Genomic DNA, 16,643 nt, shown 5'->3' with positions numbered 1-16,643 from the left:
ACTTATCCAATATCAACCTAGAAGAGAGAATGTTGTTGCTAATGCATTGATTACAAGACCAAGTATCCACAATATTTCTGTTCTATCTTTTGATTCCCTTATTCCTATGAAGAATACCTATGACCATGACCGTAACTGGATTCCAATTGATTCTTTGTCTTATTCTGATGGATTTATGTTTTATGAGAAAAGATTGTGTGTCACAGTTCCATTCAATGCCAATTCTGATAATCATCCCTAACTCAAGAACACCCACTCTCACTAAAGGATATCCCATCCCCAAGAATAGACTTGGCCTTTAAAAGAAGATACTTAACCAATTGTACCCTTGTTTCCAAGGTGAAGGCACAAAGCTAACTTGTTGATCTTTAAGGAGCCAATCACAAATCCTAATAGTCAAACAAGAGAGCTATTGAGGTAGCAAGAAAGAATTGTCTCTCTCTCTCTCTCTCTCTCTCTCTCTCTCTCTCTCTCTCTCTCTCTCTCTCTCTCTCTCTCTCTCTCTCTCTACAGAGTCTCTTGCAGAATGCCTCAGGTAACGTAAGCGGAGAAGATGTCGGTAGCACGTACGTACAGGAGAAGCACGTGGCGATCCCTGCTTGCGCTCCCATCTGATAGTAATGTGTGTGTGTGTGTGTGTGTGTGTGTGTGTGTGTGTGTGTGTGTGTGTGTGTGTGTGTGTGTGTGTGTGTGTGTGTGTGTGTGTGTGTGTGTGTGTGTGTGTGTGTGTGTGTGTGTGTGTGTGTGTGTGTGTGTGTGTGTGTGTGTGTGTGTGTTGCAGAAGCTGCTAGTGGTAGAAGTTGCTGGTGGCGAGTTTGGGTGCTATGAGCTAGTTTACGAGTTGTTCATGTCTATCTATACGTTGCCCGTTAGCTAATGAACATGCTCAATCACCCACAGTCGTCTATCAGATTTAGCATTCTCAATTATGCTTGATCGCTCTTTAACAACTATGTTAGCTAAATCTGTTGGGAAGTAAGGAGCTGCTCTCATGAGGGCCAACCAAAAGCTGGTTTCGATCGATTTGAGGGCCCCGCCACATAGGTTTTTCTCGTGGGGACCCATCTCTCTCTCTCTCTCTCTCTCTCTCTCTCTCTCTCTCTCTCTCTCTCTCTCTCTCTCTCTCTCTCTCTCTCTCTCTCTCTCTCTCTCTCTCTCTCTCTCTCTCTCTCTCTCTCTCTCTCTCTCTCTCTCTCTCTCTCTCTCTCTCTCCCCTACATTGCAGAGGGGTGCCCTTGACTGCATTGGTGATTAAATTCATAAACCCAGCCTTTGCAGTTCAAAACACAGTACCATGTCTTATGCAATTCATATTTGCAAGTTTGCAGTTGTGCCTGAAGCCCGACTGTGCGGCAGCACTAGTAGGGATGAACTGCTAAGGAGAAAACATGACTATAATTGGAGATATTAATGAGTGCCTTTCTCGAAGTGGACGATCTGTTGCACGTAGCAAAGCCAACTCGACAACCACAAGTTCACCTTTCTCTATTGGCATGTTGGAGCAGCCATGTGTCGGAGAAATCTCACATGATGGGATATGGACTTTTTGGCGACACTTCAAGCATCAGTCAATGCACAAAATCAAGAAATCACATGCTTGGCTCTCTAGTGTCAAGCATGAAAAGCAAGAATACACAGTTGGAACAGACTATGGAGGAATGGGCCAAGAGAATCACAGACTTGGAAACAAGTATGGCGACACGCACATGCATGGAAACACCAAAAACATGGGCCGGAGTAGTAGCACATACTCCCCCAAATGGAGACATGCATGTACTTCATGCAGAGGGTGGTGATGCATGGGAGATGATGTGGATGCACGTGAATGTAAAGAAAGAGACAAGTGGACCCAAAACTTGGTTATTTGGGGATTGCTTGAAACAGATGATGAGACTGCATTGTCTCTTACTACAGAAGTCACGAAGTTTTTTGGTAAGCATTTTGCCATGGCAGATGTACCTGTCTTTGGTGCTCGACATATGGGCAAGAAGAAAGACGATGGGAAGGCAAGAGCCATTGTATGCACTCTATTGGAAGCACGTAAGAGAACTATACTTTTAGACAGTAGTTGAGTATACCTCAAAGGAACAGGTCTTTATGTAAATGAGGATCACACCCCCATGCAATAGGAGGAACGTCGGAAGCAATACAATAAGCGAAAGAAATCTAGTGATAACACTTCAAAGGATGCATAGGGATGCACGATATACCCATGGGAGCCGCGTGCTTGTGAAGGTGTTGTTTTGGCATTTCAAAGGGTTTCCATGGCATAAAGGTGAAAGCATTAATGCTATGGTTGGCGATGCTGACATTGTGTTCCTTGCGCGAGACATGGGAGCGGGAGACATGTAGAATTTCGAATATCCCAGGGTACATAATTCATAGTGCATATCATCCACATGTAGGAAAAAGAGGGCAAGGAGGAGTTGCATCCATATACAAATGTCATTGCTTGATGTATGTAAAGTAGACTGACATAAGCGATACATATGGATTATGCTCAAGCACACTACGCCGATGTACATTGTGAGATGTTACATTCCACATAAGGAGTCCCCCTTCTATGCACGACATGAAGTGGATTCGCAAGAACCTTTTGAATATTTGAGTATGGATGCATGCACATATATGCAACAAGGACATGTGATGGTCTTAGGCAACTTGAATGCGTGTATTGGTCATATGCAATTTCAGCCCATAGCTCGTGATGAGCTAGACAAGGAAGAGGTTGTGGATGTAGATGCACGTTGGTGTAGATAGTTTAAGGATACAAACATTAACACTCATGGATGTGCTTTGATGGATATGGCTAATGGTTTGCACATGCTGATATTGAATGGTATGAATTGTTTCCCCGATACTGAAGGATATACATGCTACTCAGCTAGTGGAGGTTCTATTGTGGTAGACTATGCAATGGTACACATGAATGATTTATGCATGATCAAAGAGTTCTGGTGGTTAGGTGGAAAACATCCAGAATTGGATCATAGCTTTGGGATTCACACTTGATATTTTCCACCATGTAGGACATGCAGGGGACACAGTAGGTACTGGTGCATTCCGTATTGATGTAGACAAGAAACAAGCATATCCTAGTCACCTAGATAGTCTTATGAGCAATCTTACTAGGAGCACATGGGCTGATCTAAGAGATGCAATGTTAAATACGGCTATAGAGGTTTTTGGAAAACCAGAGAGTAGTCACAAAAATGTCAAAGGATTACCATGCAAGAAATGCTTTGATGATGAATGTAAGGCTACACGTAGAAAGCTGAAAATTCTCCCTGAGGGACAAGAATGAAGTGAGGCAGAAAACGATATAATGCTCTCAGGCGTAAAAAGTGACTATGATATGTAGTGGCCAAAGAAAGTGAAGATGCTAGGGAGTTTGAGAAATGTTCAAGGCAAGCATGGAGAAAATTGCAAACCAAATGGTCAAATATTATGGGGGATTTTATAGATGCTGACATGCTATCGTATGTTATAGAACTTTATATGCATAAAGGGATACAACCCATCAAATGTGATGTACATACGTAGCCATTTAGTGCTATGTTCACTTTAGAAACATTAGAGGCAACCCTCAACAAGATGGCTAATGGAAAAGCATGTGATACTTTGCAGTTGAATGTGGAGATGTTGAAATGGACAACAAAGGAGACGATACTATTTATGTTGCATGTGATACATCATGCTTTTGTATATGGTTTTCTCCAAGAATGGCAGGAGAATTGTATACAACCATTGTATAAGGGAGGAGATTGCAATTTGCTCACAAACTACTGCACGATTATGGTCAGTTCAATAGCCATGGCAAAGCTATTCAAACACTATCCTGGAAATGCAATTGAGTAAATGGGCATAAAGTAATAACAAATGAGCTTATGGACAAGCAAGTTTTTGCCCTAGTCATAACACCATAGACCATTTGGTTACTTTACGTGTGCTTATGGATGAGAGTCGGCTTGAGGGAGCAACCTTGTATTGTTGTTTTGTGGATTTTAAGAAGGCTTTTGACACCGTACCAAGGGTTGGCTTATGGCAACGAATGCAAGAATTAGGGGTCCCAAATGATCTAAGCATGGGAATTTACTAGATATATCAACGAGTGGTGTGCCATCACAGAGGTCACAACGAGCTGTCACAAGTATTTGAGAGTAATATGGGAGTCAAACAAGGTTGCCCGCTCTACCCTACATTATTTGGTTTATGCATTGGTAAGCTAGAGGAAATACTTCTCATGGCAATGAATGAAGAGGAAGCCAAAAGCCGCATATTGGTATGTTTGCCAACTTGCCCCTGCTTTATGCAGATGATGTGGTCTTCTTTTACAAATATTGAGGAACGTATGCAGCAGTTCATAGGGATTCTTGAACGGTTTTGTCAAGATAGTGGTTTGACAGTGAATGTATCAAAAACAAAGCTAATGGTTGTGCGCACCAAGTAATCAAAGGCCCCACCAAAAGTAAATTATGTGGGGCAATATATAGAGGTAGTATCTACTTTCAAATACTTGGGGATTAAGATACCTGCAGACCACACATGGCATATATGTGTGGAGCGATGATTAGTGGCAGAGAAAAGCAAGTATTATCACTTTGAAAAAGGTTGCAACCGTATAGATACTAAATGTTGGAAAATACCCTATATGATTTTTTATGCATATGTTCTACAAATGGTATTATATAGAGTGGGAGTGTGGGGAGGAGAGCATCTCCTCATCTGCATGGAACGACATTGAGAATATTTACCCAGCACAGAGGAGCGGGAAAATGGAGCAGAGGAGTGGGAAAATGGAAAAAGGAGATAACCAAAAGGGCCCAGGACAAAGGAAGGAAAAGGCACCCCGGATGGAAGTCAGACCCTGAAAATTTTGAATGACGACCTCTCCAGAAGGCCTCAATGTAGCCTCGAGAAAAGAAAAGAGTAAAAGTGCACCATTAATTGTGAAAGTGCTCCCGGATCCTTATAAAAGAGAGCCAGGCTCACTCCTATGCAAATTGTATGCACTAGTTGGGAATGGGATAAGTTAGAATGGTGGGAAATAGGAAAAGAGGGCCTAGGCTAATGGCCGGCCATGTAAAAAGTGGGGATGACTGCCCAAAAAGTAGGGCATGTATATAAAGTTCAAAAGTGAATGAGAAGATCGTTCTTGTGTGTGGCCAAAGCTTCTTCTTCTTCTTCTCTTATTTCTTGCCTTCTTGCTTGTGCTTGAGTGAGGGATTGAGGGAGTGTGAGGGAGTGAGGGAGTGAGTGTGTGAGAGTGAGGGATCGTGGAGAAGAAGCTCCCCATCTTCTCTCTTCATCTTCTCTTCTCTTTTCTCGCGCGGCTATGGAGGATGGAGCTTGACGGAGAGGGCTTGAGGTTGCTTGAGCTTTTCGCAAGGATCGTGGAGCTACCGGAGTGAAAGAGAGAGGAGGGAACTTGATCGAGCATCAAGGTAAGCTCACTACACCCGTAAGGTAGGCATTGCGTGCCGGCTATGTGAGAGGTAGCCATGGCCGCTTGGCTTGAAATGCTTGATCAGTAAAATAAGCAGTCCGTAGGTCTTGGGGTAGAGCTCCGTAGCTCCCCTTCATTTTGGTTCCGTTGCCGGGACCGATGGAATCGAGCCTCGAGCGCCGTGCACATCAAATCGAGCATAGAAGTAGGGTTTGCAACCTGAAGCGGTGCTCGAGATAGTTAGGAGATTTAGGAGGTTTTAATCCTTGGAGCAAGTAAGTATTTTGATTTATTGTTGAATATTAGAGTAGGACCATCATTCTCCATCTCTGTTTTTTATTTTTGTTGCATTAGGTTAAGATTAGGATAGGAAAAAGAAGGAAAACAAAAAGGGTTCTACTGCTACTAGAAATAGGAAAATAGGGGCACAAATTCTGGAGTGCCGTTCAATTCGAGCACCACAGTGATTCCAAGTATGTCTGGCATTTCCATGTAGTGTTTTGCACCTATCTGGAAGGCACTGGATGATTCCATGGAGTAGGCACTGAGCTTGAGTCATCGCGCGCAACCCATGGGATGTCGTCTGCGCAGTCGGACCAAGTTGTCTGGGTCCGATTCCTAGAATCGGACTGCCCGATTTCTGGAGTCGAACCGTCCAACTGCGAGAATCGGACCACCCCGTTCGATTCAATTCCAGCAGTCGGACCCAGTGCCAAAATCAAACCACATGTCCTAGTCTCAAATCGAACCAACTACAAGGATCAGACCACTTTTCCTAGTGTGAGAATCGGGACATTGATCCTAGCACCACAATCGGGCCACTCGTCCTATCGCAGGAGTCGGACCCCCTGTCCGACTAGGGAAATCGAACCAAAGTAGAAATCAGACTCTCCGATTTTCACAATCGGACCACCCTGTCTAATTTTCACAATCGGACCACCCTGTCCGATTTTCACAATCGGACCACACTATCCGATTTTCACAATTGGACCAGCCCGTCCGAATCTCAAAATCGGACCAGCCCGTTTGATTCCCAAAATCGAACTAGCCCGATTCTGAGAATCGGACCACTTCACCAGAACTTAAAATAGAGGGTTTTTTAACCTGCCTGACAGTCCTGGCCACCCTGTTCATATCTCTGACCCCCCCCTAGAAACCCAATTTATCCCTTAGAAGCCAGAGACCAGACAGGATAACCAAGGATTCACCGCAAACAGCTAGACATTGAGCGGACCGAATTTAGAACTTGACTTGACTTTCGGTAACCAACCAACCAACCCTGAAGCAAAATAGAGAACGTAGCATGGACTTTCAGTAAGACCTTAGATCAGTCAAAACCTATGCTTAGAGCCATATCAGGCTACGAACGTGAGGGGAAGAGTGGAGTTTGCATTGAGCATTTCTTGCATTCACACCTCACTTTTGATTTTATCATCAAATGTGCACTACAAGAAAAGAAAAAGCATGTTTTCGCACTAAGTACTAGAAAGCACGAAGCACAACTTGTGAATAAGATTGACAACTGCTTTCAATAACAAGGAACTCATCAGGAGATATAATAACATCAAGGAACCCACTATTAGGAGAAGATCCCAAAACATAGTTGGGTGCCTGAGAGCCCCATCAGTAGGACCTTAAGAATCCACGAAGATCCAGAAGGCGACAACATAGAGGATCAGACGTTGCCGAAGCTACTCAAATTAATCGACGACCTTGTGGAGTTGGAAGTGGGAGCAATGTCAAGATCACGAGGTGGACAAGGAGAGGACCGACTGGACTTGGGAGAATTCCCAGTCTTAGTACACGAGTTAGTTGATGAGTATGACTTGTTGACTAGGATGGTAGTTCAGGGCAAACCAGTAGAGGAAGTGGTAGCAAGCCTAGAAGAGGAAAGAAAGGTGATTAGAAAGGCGTTAAAGAGCATAATTGCCTATAACCACGAGCACAAGGTTAGGAAACTCCAACAAGATATAGACATGTACGAGGCCCGGCGTGTGCTAGCCTTGGTTGGTGCAGCCAAAGTAGGGCCAAATGCAGAGAGAGAACGAGCAGCAGAGGCTGACTTATCATTGAGTGAACTCCTAGCCAAGCGGCTCATGGACAATACTTCCACTGAGCAGAGCGCAACAGCCTTAGCCACCGCATTACTCTCGGGATTAGGGGTCATGCAAGGGGCAAAGGGGCAATCTAGAATCCCTATTGTAGCAAAGCAGCTAGACAAGCATGAACCTAGCAATGACCCATATAGCTTTGTGGAGCAATTTGAATAAGTTTGCGAAGCAAACGGTCTCACGAACCTTGCACAATGCTCTCAAGCTTTCGATCTGTGCTTAGGTGATACGGGGAGAATTTGGTACACTAGTCTAGATGCAGCTAAGCGTACAAACTTTGCCCATCTTAAGGACCTCTTTATCAAGAGATTCTCTGAGACAGGGTACTCTGACAATCTCATCGTCCGGTTGATGAAAGCTAGTTAGAGAGAAAAGGAAGATGTAAGGGACTATGTCACTCATGTGCATAGCCTCTTCAACAGGATCCCTGCAAATGAGCGACCTAACGAGAAGGCTGTGTCTACCGTATTTATAAATGGGATTCAAAGCGAGGAGCTCTACAAGGCTTTGGCTAGTAACTCCACTCTACACTGAGACATGTTAGCTAGAGTCTTTGAAGAGGCAATAAGGGTGGACGATCAGCTTAGGGAGCGAAGCATGAGGAACACCAGTCGGGACTGTACAAGTCAGAGAGCTCCAGAGCGATCAACAGTTTCAGGAGAGAGAGAGAACTCTAGCATACAGGATAAGGGAAAGAGTGTTGACCAAGGCCAAGAGCTGGCTGAGGTGAGAATGGAGCTTGCACGATTGCAAGACCAAATGAGGAAACCTGTGCTGTCGCATGTGCAGTGTATACACTGTGGCGATAACACCTCCCATCTGAGTGCCAAGATCCTAGATCTAGGCCGTGCTCGAACTACGGTAGGTTTGGTCATGACGCATTACATTACAGACTGCCAAGGAGATTCCCATATGCACAGCAATACAACCCTTTATACTTAGGCAACAGGCCACCTAACCTCTTTGGCAGGGGAGCCCAGTTGGCACTTCCAGCACCAAATGACACAAGACCGGCCATTCCTAGGCTAGAGATGAACCCAATGGGCATACCCAGACCACCAGGGCCCTATGTAACCCATCCACCAAGTGACGCTCTTGTTCACTATGTAGAAGAACCTAGTGAAGAGGAGACCTATGTGAATCCATACATATCCTATGATGAGGAAGGCAATCCAACCCTGATGGACTACCGACCAGTACCGGTGATGGTGCTAGGTAGAGCAAGAGGCAGAGGCTTTGGAGGACCAAGCTAAGATCCAATCTCATGCTGGACTTGCGGTCATCCAGGCCATATTTCATCACATTGCCCGGAAAGGGAACAGGCAAACAAGGACAAAGCTGACCTTCGATGCACCGAGTGTGGAATCACACACCTATTTCCTGACTGTCCTAGACGGAAGCCATCAACTAGTTCTACCAACGTGCCCTCAGTACCCTTGGGGCTGTTCGGTGTGGAGACCTTTGACAGTGAGGATACGCCCATCCCACTACATGTCATGATGCGAGCATAGACAAAACAAGTAGGCATCTCATTGCCTGGGCCAAGTAACCTGGATGCAACCTCGTTGGGAAAGAAAAGCCGGAGGAGAAGGAGAAAGAGAATAGACTCAAAGATTACCCTTAATACTGAGGAAGCTACAATGCTAGTGACAGGAAAGAGGGTCACTGATGTAGAGGCAGAGACCTCAGCTCCTAAGACAGCAGAACTAGGGAGTGCCAAGGTAGGGGAATACCCCCACCCCAAACGGCAACTTGAGGCTATAGCCAAAGTCAAGGAGTGGGTCAAGGACGCCTAGGAACACCTTAAGGACATAGAGCCCATACTGGAAGACCAAATTGAAGACCTCTCTAGTGTGAGTACACCCGTTTCACCGTCGCGACCTCAATTGGGGAATGCACCCACACCACATGAGATGCCATAGAGGCAAGACCAGGAAGAAGCATGTTAGCAAGCTAACCAAGACATATGGCCAAAGAGTGCTGACCAAGGAGGAAGGCAACCACCCAGCAACCTCCTCACCACTTTAGTAGCCACACCAGTAACCTTGAGCCTAGGAGATCTGCTTCGGCAGCACCCTTCCTTATGGCAAGAATTAAAGCACTGGGTAGAGGGAAAAGAGGAGCACACTGTCGTTGACTTGCAAGAGCAGGACGCAGTCACGTAGATTCCAAGCCTAACGCTACACTCAGTTCCAAGGTCATTGCACGTCAATGCTTTCTAGGAAGGCACTGAGATGCATGCACTCTTACATATCTTAGCCTTGGGGGATGTAACATGAAAAGGAATCGTAGACGCAGGCGCCGGTGTCAATGTCTTGAGCCATGCAGTTCTACAGGCCTGAGGAAACCCACCCGTGGAAACGGCTAGGTTCAATGTCACATTGGCCAATGAAATGAAGGTCAGACCATTCGGGGTCCTAAACAGCTGGCCAATGAAGGTCGTAGGGGTGCAGTTTTCTGTGAACTTCATTGTCATGAAGGGAGTGGACTACGACATACTGCTAGGCCAACCCTGGATGAGGAACGCTCGAGTTATTGAAGATTGGGGTAACAATCTCATCTTCTTGGGGAATAGAATAGAAGCGGTAAGGGTTGAGATGGATACCTGGAAGACTACCCCAGCCGACCTTGATGCTATCTCAACCATGCTAAAAGGTGATGCACAGTTATGCAAACCCTATGGGTCATTGACCAAGTACATCCCTTGCCCTGAGGACGAGCGGGATTGGATGCACATCTTGGCAACCATTGACCTACCGATCTCAGATCAGGAAGAGCTATATAGGCAAGCTGCTAAATCCCCAAGCATGCCAGCAAGGGAGCCCATCATGCCACTTTGCATGATGGCAAGAAGCTCACGTAACCCAGGGAAACCGATCTCGTTCCATATCCCCACCAACAAGCTCGAGCTTCAGGAAATCATAGAGTACTTGATCGATAAACTGAAGGGCAACATGGTTGCCAATCTAAAATCCCTAAACCTGAGTGGAAATGGACCAAAATTCACGATCTAAACCTATTATACAATTGGGCTTTAGTCACTGACGAAAAGGAGATTGGAGAGGAAAGCCTGGGGGATGACGAGCAGTCAGAGGGGCAAGACTCTGATGATGAGGAGTACAAGGACTACCGCTCTATTGGAGATGAGAGTGAAGAAGAGTTAGACACGATAGAATATGACGCTGAAGGGAGAACAATCGAACAGATCAAGGCAGACTCTAGGCCTAAAAGGGAAAGGGCAGGCTAGAATGAAAGAGGAGTCATGTGGATGGAGTGCGATAGATCCTGGTTGGAGCACATAGGAGCCATGGATTACGAGCAGGCAGGAGTGGCACAACCATTGGTAGTTCCGGTGCTTAAGACGGATACACCTACTGAATTACGACCCCTAGCGAAACTCCTTCCTCAAGTGAGGGATGTGAGTTTAACTCGGAGTCAGAAGTCAGTACGGAGAGTGATCCCGAAATACCCCAACCCTCTAAGGTCAGACGCACCAAAGGGGACTTGCCAGTCCACCTAAGGCGCAGACAGCTAAAGGAGGAGGCCAGGAAGTGAACTAAGGACTCAGAAGCAGAGAGGCAAAAGAAGCCGTAGGATCTCCCCAAACGCTTCACAAAGTTTAAGAAGGGTGATAGAGTGGTGATTCTGCTAGCAGCAAAGAGACAAGGGCAAACTAGTGAGCCAATTGAGGGACCCGCCAAGGTCAAGGAAGTCAACTTGGTAGGGGAAGGCGAGAAGCCTCGACCTGTGTTCATTGCTGATGACTTGACCAAGGATGAGGAGGCTAAACTTGTTGCTCTCCTACGAGAGTATGTGGACGTGTTTGCCTGGTCCTTGGAGGAACTTAAAGGAGTCGATCCTAGGGTTGTGACCCATAATATCCTAATGGTTCCAGATGCGGTGCCAACAAAGCAACGACCTTACCCTATGAATCCCAAACATGCCTATGCAGTGAAGGAGGAAATCGATAAGCTCATGAAGGCTGGATTTATATATGAGATTGAGCAAACGGATTGGGTATCACCTATAGTGATCGTTATGAAAAAGAATGGTAAAATTCGAGTGTGCATGAATTACAAGAAAGTTAATGCCGCTACGAAGAGGGACAACTACCCCTTACTATATACCGAGCACATGCTGGAGAGGGTAGCAGGCAAAAAGCCTACAACTTCTTAGATGGCTTATCTGGCTATCATCAAGTGTAAGTGCACCTTGACGATAGGCACAAGACTGCCTTCGCCACGGAGTGGGGTGTATTCGCCTACATCGTTATGCCCTTTGGGCTAATGAATGCGCCTGCGACCTTTCAACGATTAATGTGCACCATCTTCAAGGACATGCTTAGATGCGAGCTAGAGGTGTTCGTAGACAACTTATGCGTACACTCTAGTTGGGCCAAACACTTAGAAAAGTTGAGAGTTGTCTTTGAACGATGTCGTTATATAACGTCTCATTGAACCCCTTAAAGTGCTAGTTTTGGGTGAAGCACGGATGTATCCTAGGGCACGTAATGTCAAGGAATGGGATTGCCACTAACTTCTCAAAAGTCAGAGTCATTGTCGACCTACCACCACCCATTAACTACAAGGGCGTTTAGTGTTTCTTAGGCCATACGGGATACTATCAACTCTTTGTACTAAATTACACACTGATTGCTAGACCATTGTACAAGCTACTGATCGTATTCGAGTGGATTGAGGAATGCCAGTGTGCATATGAAGAGTTGAAGAAGGCTTTCACCATTGCACCAATCTTACGAGCCCCAGACTAGAGTATAACATTTCATGTACACATAGATGCCTCTAAGTTTGCTATTGGAGCTGTTCTATGCCAGCCTGGTGAGCATAACCTAGATTACCCTGTGAGTTTTGCCAGCAAAGGCAGCTCACTGAAATGGAGATGAACTATTCCACTACAGAAAGGGAAGGGTTAGCCATGGTGTTTGCTGTAAAGAAATTTAGGCATTATCTGTTGGCCACCCCCTTCGTCTTTTTTGTTGACCATCAAGCCTTGCTTTATCTCGTGAACAAGCCGTGTGCTACAGGTCGTATAGCTAGATGGTTACTTCTCTTGTTAGAATTCGATTTCTCTATAGTTGTACGTAAGGAAAAGCAGCACTACATGGCTGATCACATGTCCTGCATACCCACAGGAGAAGCTGCTAGACAAGGCATACTTGACGACCTACCGGATGCTCATCTCTTTGGCATGTCTAGCGAAAGAGACTTGTTTAGAGCCGATCTGATGGCATATTGGGCCGATGATGTAGTTCAAGTGCTAGAGAACAGTCTACTTAAGAGACCTATTGAGAAAGCTAGGCTAAGAAGACTTATCTTAAAGATCCAACCGTACCAACTGATCGCCAGCCAACTCTATAGGCTAGGACAAGACAGTTTGTTGCGTAGATGTGTGTGTGAGCATGAGATGCACGATGTATTGAGAGAAGCACATGGTGGAATAGCTGGAGGACACTTTAGTGGGGATACAACAGCCCGTAAGGTGCTACAATCCCAACTATGGTGGCCCACCCTATTCTGTGATGCTGCTAAATTTGTAAAACACTGCGATGAGTGCCAGAGGACTAAGGTGCCTGTGCGCAAGGATAAGATGGAGTTGACCCCCGTAATAGCACGATAGCCCTTCGAAAAATGGGGCATTGATTTCATTTGACCTATCAATCCTACAGCACAGTACTCCCAGACACGCTACATCATTGTGGCAACTGATTACTTGACGAAGTGGGCAAAGGCAAGAGCCACTAGGAAGAACGATGCTAGAACCACTGCAAAGTTCTTGTGGGAGCAGGTCCTTTCACATTTTGGTTGTCCAATTGAACTAGTAAGTGATGAGGGCACACACTTCATTAATGAAGTGATATCCCACCTACTCTCCACCTTCCTAATCATTCATAGAAGGTCCTCGCCCTACTACCCTCAAGCAAATGAACAAGCAGAATCCACGAATAAAATCCTAGTCAACTTGCTTACGAAGGTGGTATCCACATCACGAAGTGACTGGGATAACAAATTAATGGCGGTCTTGTGGGCCTATCGTACAGCTTATAAGACGGTTGTAGGACAAATGCCCTTTAGGCTAACTTATGGAACAAAGGCCATTCTACCCTTAGAGTTCTTTGTCCCTAGCTTAAGGATAGTAGCCCAGGAGCATTGGGAGGGAAGAGAGGCTTGGACCAACCGCTTAGTGGAGTTAGAGTACAATTAGTAGAACGGGCAATGTTGAACTGGAGACACTCGAAGGTGAAGGAATAGGCTTTTTCAATGGCAGTCGCATGAAAAAGTAATATCCTCCTTCCCATCCGTTGCACGAGCCACCTATGCTTGAAGCCCCTGTCAACGTCTGCATGGCCACTATTACCGAACTAACAGATCAAGATGAAGAAGCAGTGGCACCCGTCTACCTACGAAACATGGTCACTACAGAACGGACGTATTCTTTTGATGCCTTGATCGACAAAGGTGCCGACTATAATATCTTGACGCATGACCATTGGACACGCATTGGTTAACCTAAATTATAGCCCACAAATGCTAAACTCAACCCATTTGGGGGCAACACTTACTCACTCTTAGGAAAATGCAAAGTGGCTGTCTTTATCGAGTTTGAAAGTATACCAGTCTTCTTTTATGTGTTGCCAAATGCTAAAGGGGCCGGTAATAAGTCACTACTAGGTCGCACTTTTAAAAAGCAGATGAACTGCAATGTGGACTATAACCTAGATCTCATCCATCTTGCTATAGGCAATGTGCGCATAGTGACTACTTTCAGCAAGGGTTATCTTGATCCTTCTACAATTGCAAAGCCATCGATAGAGACCCCTACGACCACGCCTATGACCAAGCCTAGGGAGAAGGGTTGTGATATCTCACCCCACACTCAAACTACTAGAACCAAGCCCACCAAGGCCATTCACAAGGGCAAGGAGTCCACGCTCATATGGGTGCCAAAACGACAAGGGCCACCTCCTTGTAAACTGCAGAAACGTGCTTCTAAACGCAAAAACTATTAGTCACAGCCTAAGAGGCAGCTCAGACGCTATCGACGTAGGCGCACGACCATGTCGTGATGGATCCCCAAAGATCTCTTGCGAGCACAAGGATACTATGAGGGCAACCCACCCCTGGATATGGGTGCCTAAGAGTGGATATTCAAGAGGCTCAACTCTAAGCAACCTCACTCCAGCTAGAGAGGCTTACACATACAGAGCCCGGGCTACAAAGTAAGCTGGACCAGCACCGGTTGTGATTAATGAATCCCAACTCATTTATCGTCCAAAGCTAGATGCCCCAGAATAATCCAAGTCAAAGGAGTTGAGCATCTCCATGCCGGCTCAAATAGAATGTAGCACACCTCCTATGCCTGTGGAGCCCCCTGCAGCATCTCAAAGTGCTTCTGAGTGCAAAGTCCCATCTGTGATGCCATCAATGGAGTCACCACTATCCAGCCCAATTGCACCATCACCACCAGTAGGTCTTAGGCCTTCGTATGAAAGACGATCTTTCCTTTTAGTGGTCAAGGATCTTGTTGAGACCTCGAGAGATGACGTAGTGGTATGCATCAAGGTGTTAGATAACACCTTCACCACATTCGCTAGGAGCTATGAGAGGCTTGACCTAGGACTTCTCAATGAACCCCTTGCTTCTGATGTTTGTGTGTTGCAATGCACTTGGGAAGACTACAAATTTATGACCGTCAAATTCTCCAAAATTGCCGCCGAATTAATTGCTAATGGAGAAATCTCAAAGGAGCAAGCCATTCTCAAAAGACTAATTACCTCATACCGCAAGCCTGCTCGCTCTGCACCTGAACAAGAACTGGAGGAGCTCACGCAGCTTGCCAGCTTTGATTCTTCATTGTTACAACTATGGTATGCCTTGTGACTCCAATGGGAGAAAAAAGGCTGCCGCATCATACCAATGCCAAGCAAAGAAGGGCAATCAAAACAATTGAACACAACCCTACTTATGTGGCACCTCTTTTGTTTAGGGTTTTGGCCATTACATGCAACATACACTTAGATGACCATGTGTTAGCCCACCCTTGCATTGACCAATTCCTTACAGAAGAGGAACCGCATGTTGCTAGCCGCCTCAACTTCGGGGACATCTTTCATGATGTCTTGACCTATATCACCCAAGCTTCCATATGACCATGTGAACTTGATTGTCATGCCCAGCTTGAATATAACCCTAACCTTTATACTTGGCTGTTGGCCAAGTAACTCGCCCCACAAAGTCCATGTGAGTCCTCCTTCTTCCCTTGCTAATCCTAGGAAGGATTCCTTTAAAACTTAAGGAAAGGGGGGGATGGGGGGGGGGGGGGAGCAAAGTGAGAGCCAAGTGATGTAGCAAGGTGTAGTGATGGATGAAAATGATCAACCGAATTTAAATGGGAAAGAATGCAAGGAGGAAATAGATGTTGCTTTTGAATTATTTCCAAGTTTCATACCTCTGAAGCAGCACAGCAAATTGTCACGCGCATTCTTTCTTGGGTTTTTGTTAGTGATGAGTCAATTCATAATGCTAATATTGGCATGGTGTAATGACAAGCACCTACCATGGCATGACAAGAAAAGGGGGGTGAACTTCCATTCACTGAAGAGGAGCTGACAAAGTATGGTATCAGTGTTGAGACACATAGATTTAGCCAGTTCACGTTCAAACATACCCTGAATTTAGACGATGCCATCCTGGAAGAGCCGGTAGTGAAGGAGTTGGTGGATAAATGAAACCTCCAAAATTATGTGGAAAGGTCGAACAGGCTGTAGATTATAGCATGTGCGCTGACTTTTTAAAGAGCTTTGATGAAGGTAGGAGCTATGGCATAGTCACAGTAAGGACTGTGACCAGGAAAGAAGGGTGCAAGTGCCCCTTAATGTAGCTATCATCGAGAAAGCCCTGGGGCTTGTGTCCAAGAAGGAGAGGTGCCCAAGAAGAGATGCCATGATGGGAGTCAAAAAAGATGACGTGCACACAGTGGATGGAATCAATTTGGCTAATATTCCAGACCCCGCAACAAAGATGCAAGCTAAAATGGTCCACGCCCTTTTCTCAGGACAGAGATACAAC

Source organism: Lygodium microphyllum, chromosome 26 (genome assembly GCF_053477565.2).
Source record: "Lygodium microphyllum isolate KBCC chromosome 26, Lygodium_microphyllum_v1.1.10, whole genome shotgun sequence".
Taxonomy (NCBI): Eukaryota; Viridiplantae; Streptophyta; class Polypodiopsida; order Schizaeales; family Lygodiaceae; genus Lygodium; species Lygodium microphyllum.
The sequence above is the reverse complement of the archived record's forward strand: the minus strand, read 5'-3'. Positions refer to the sequence as shown.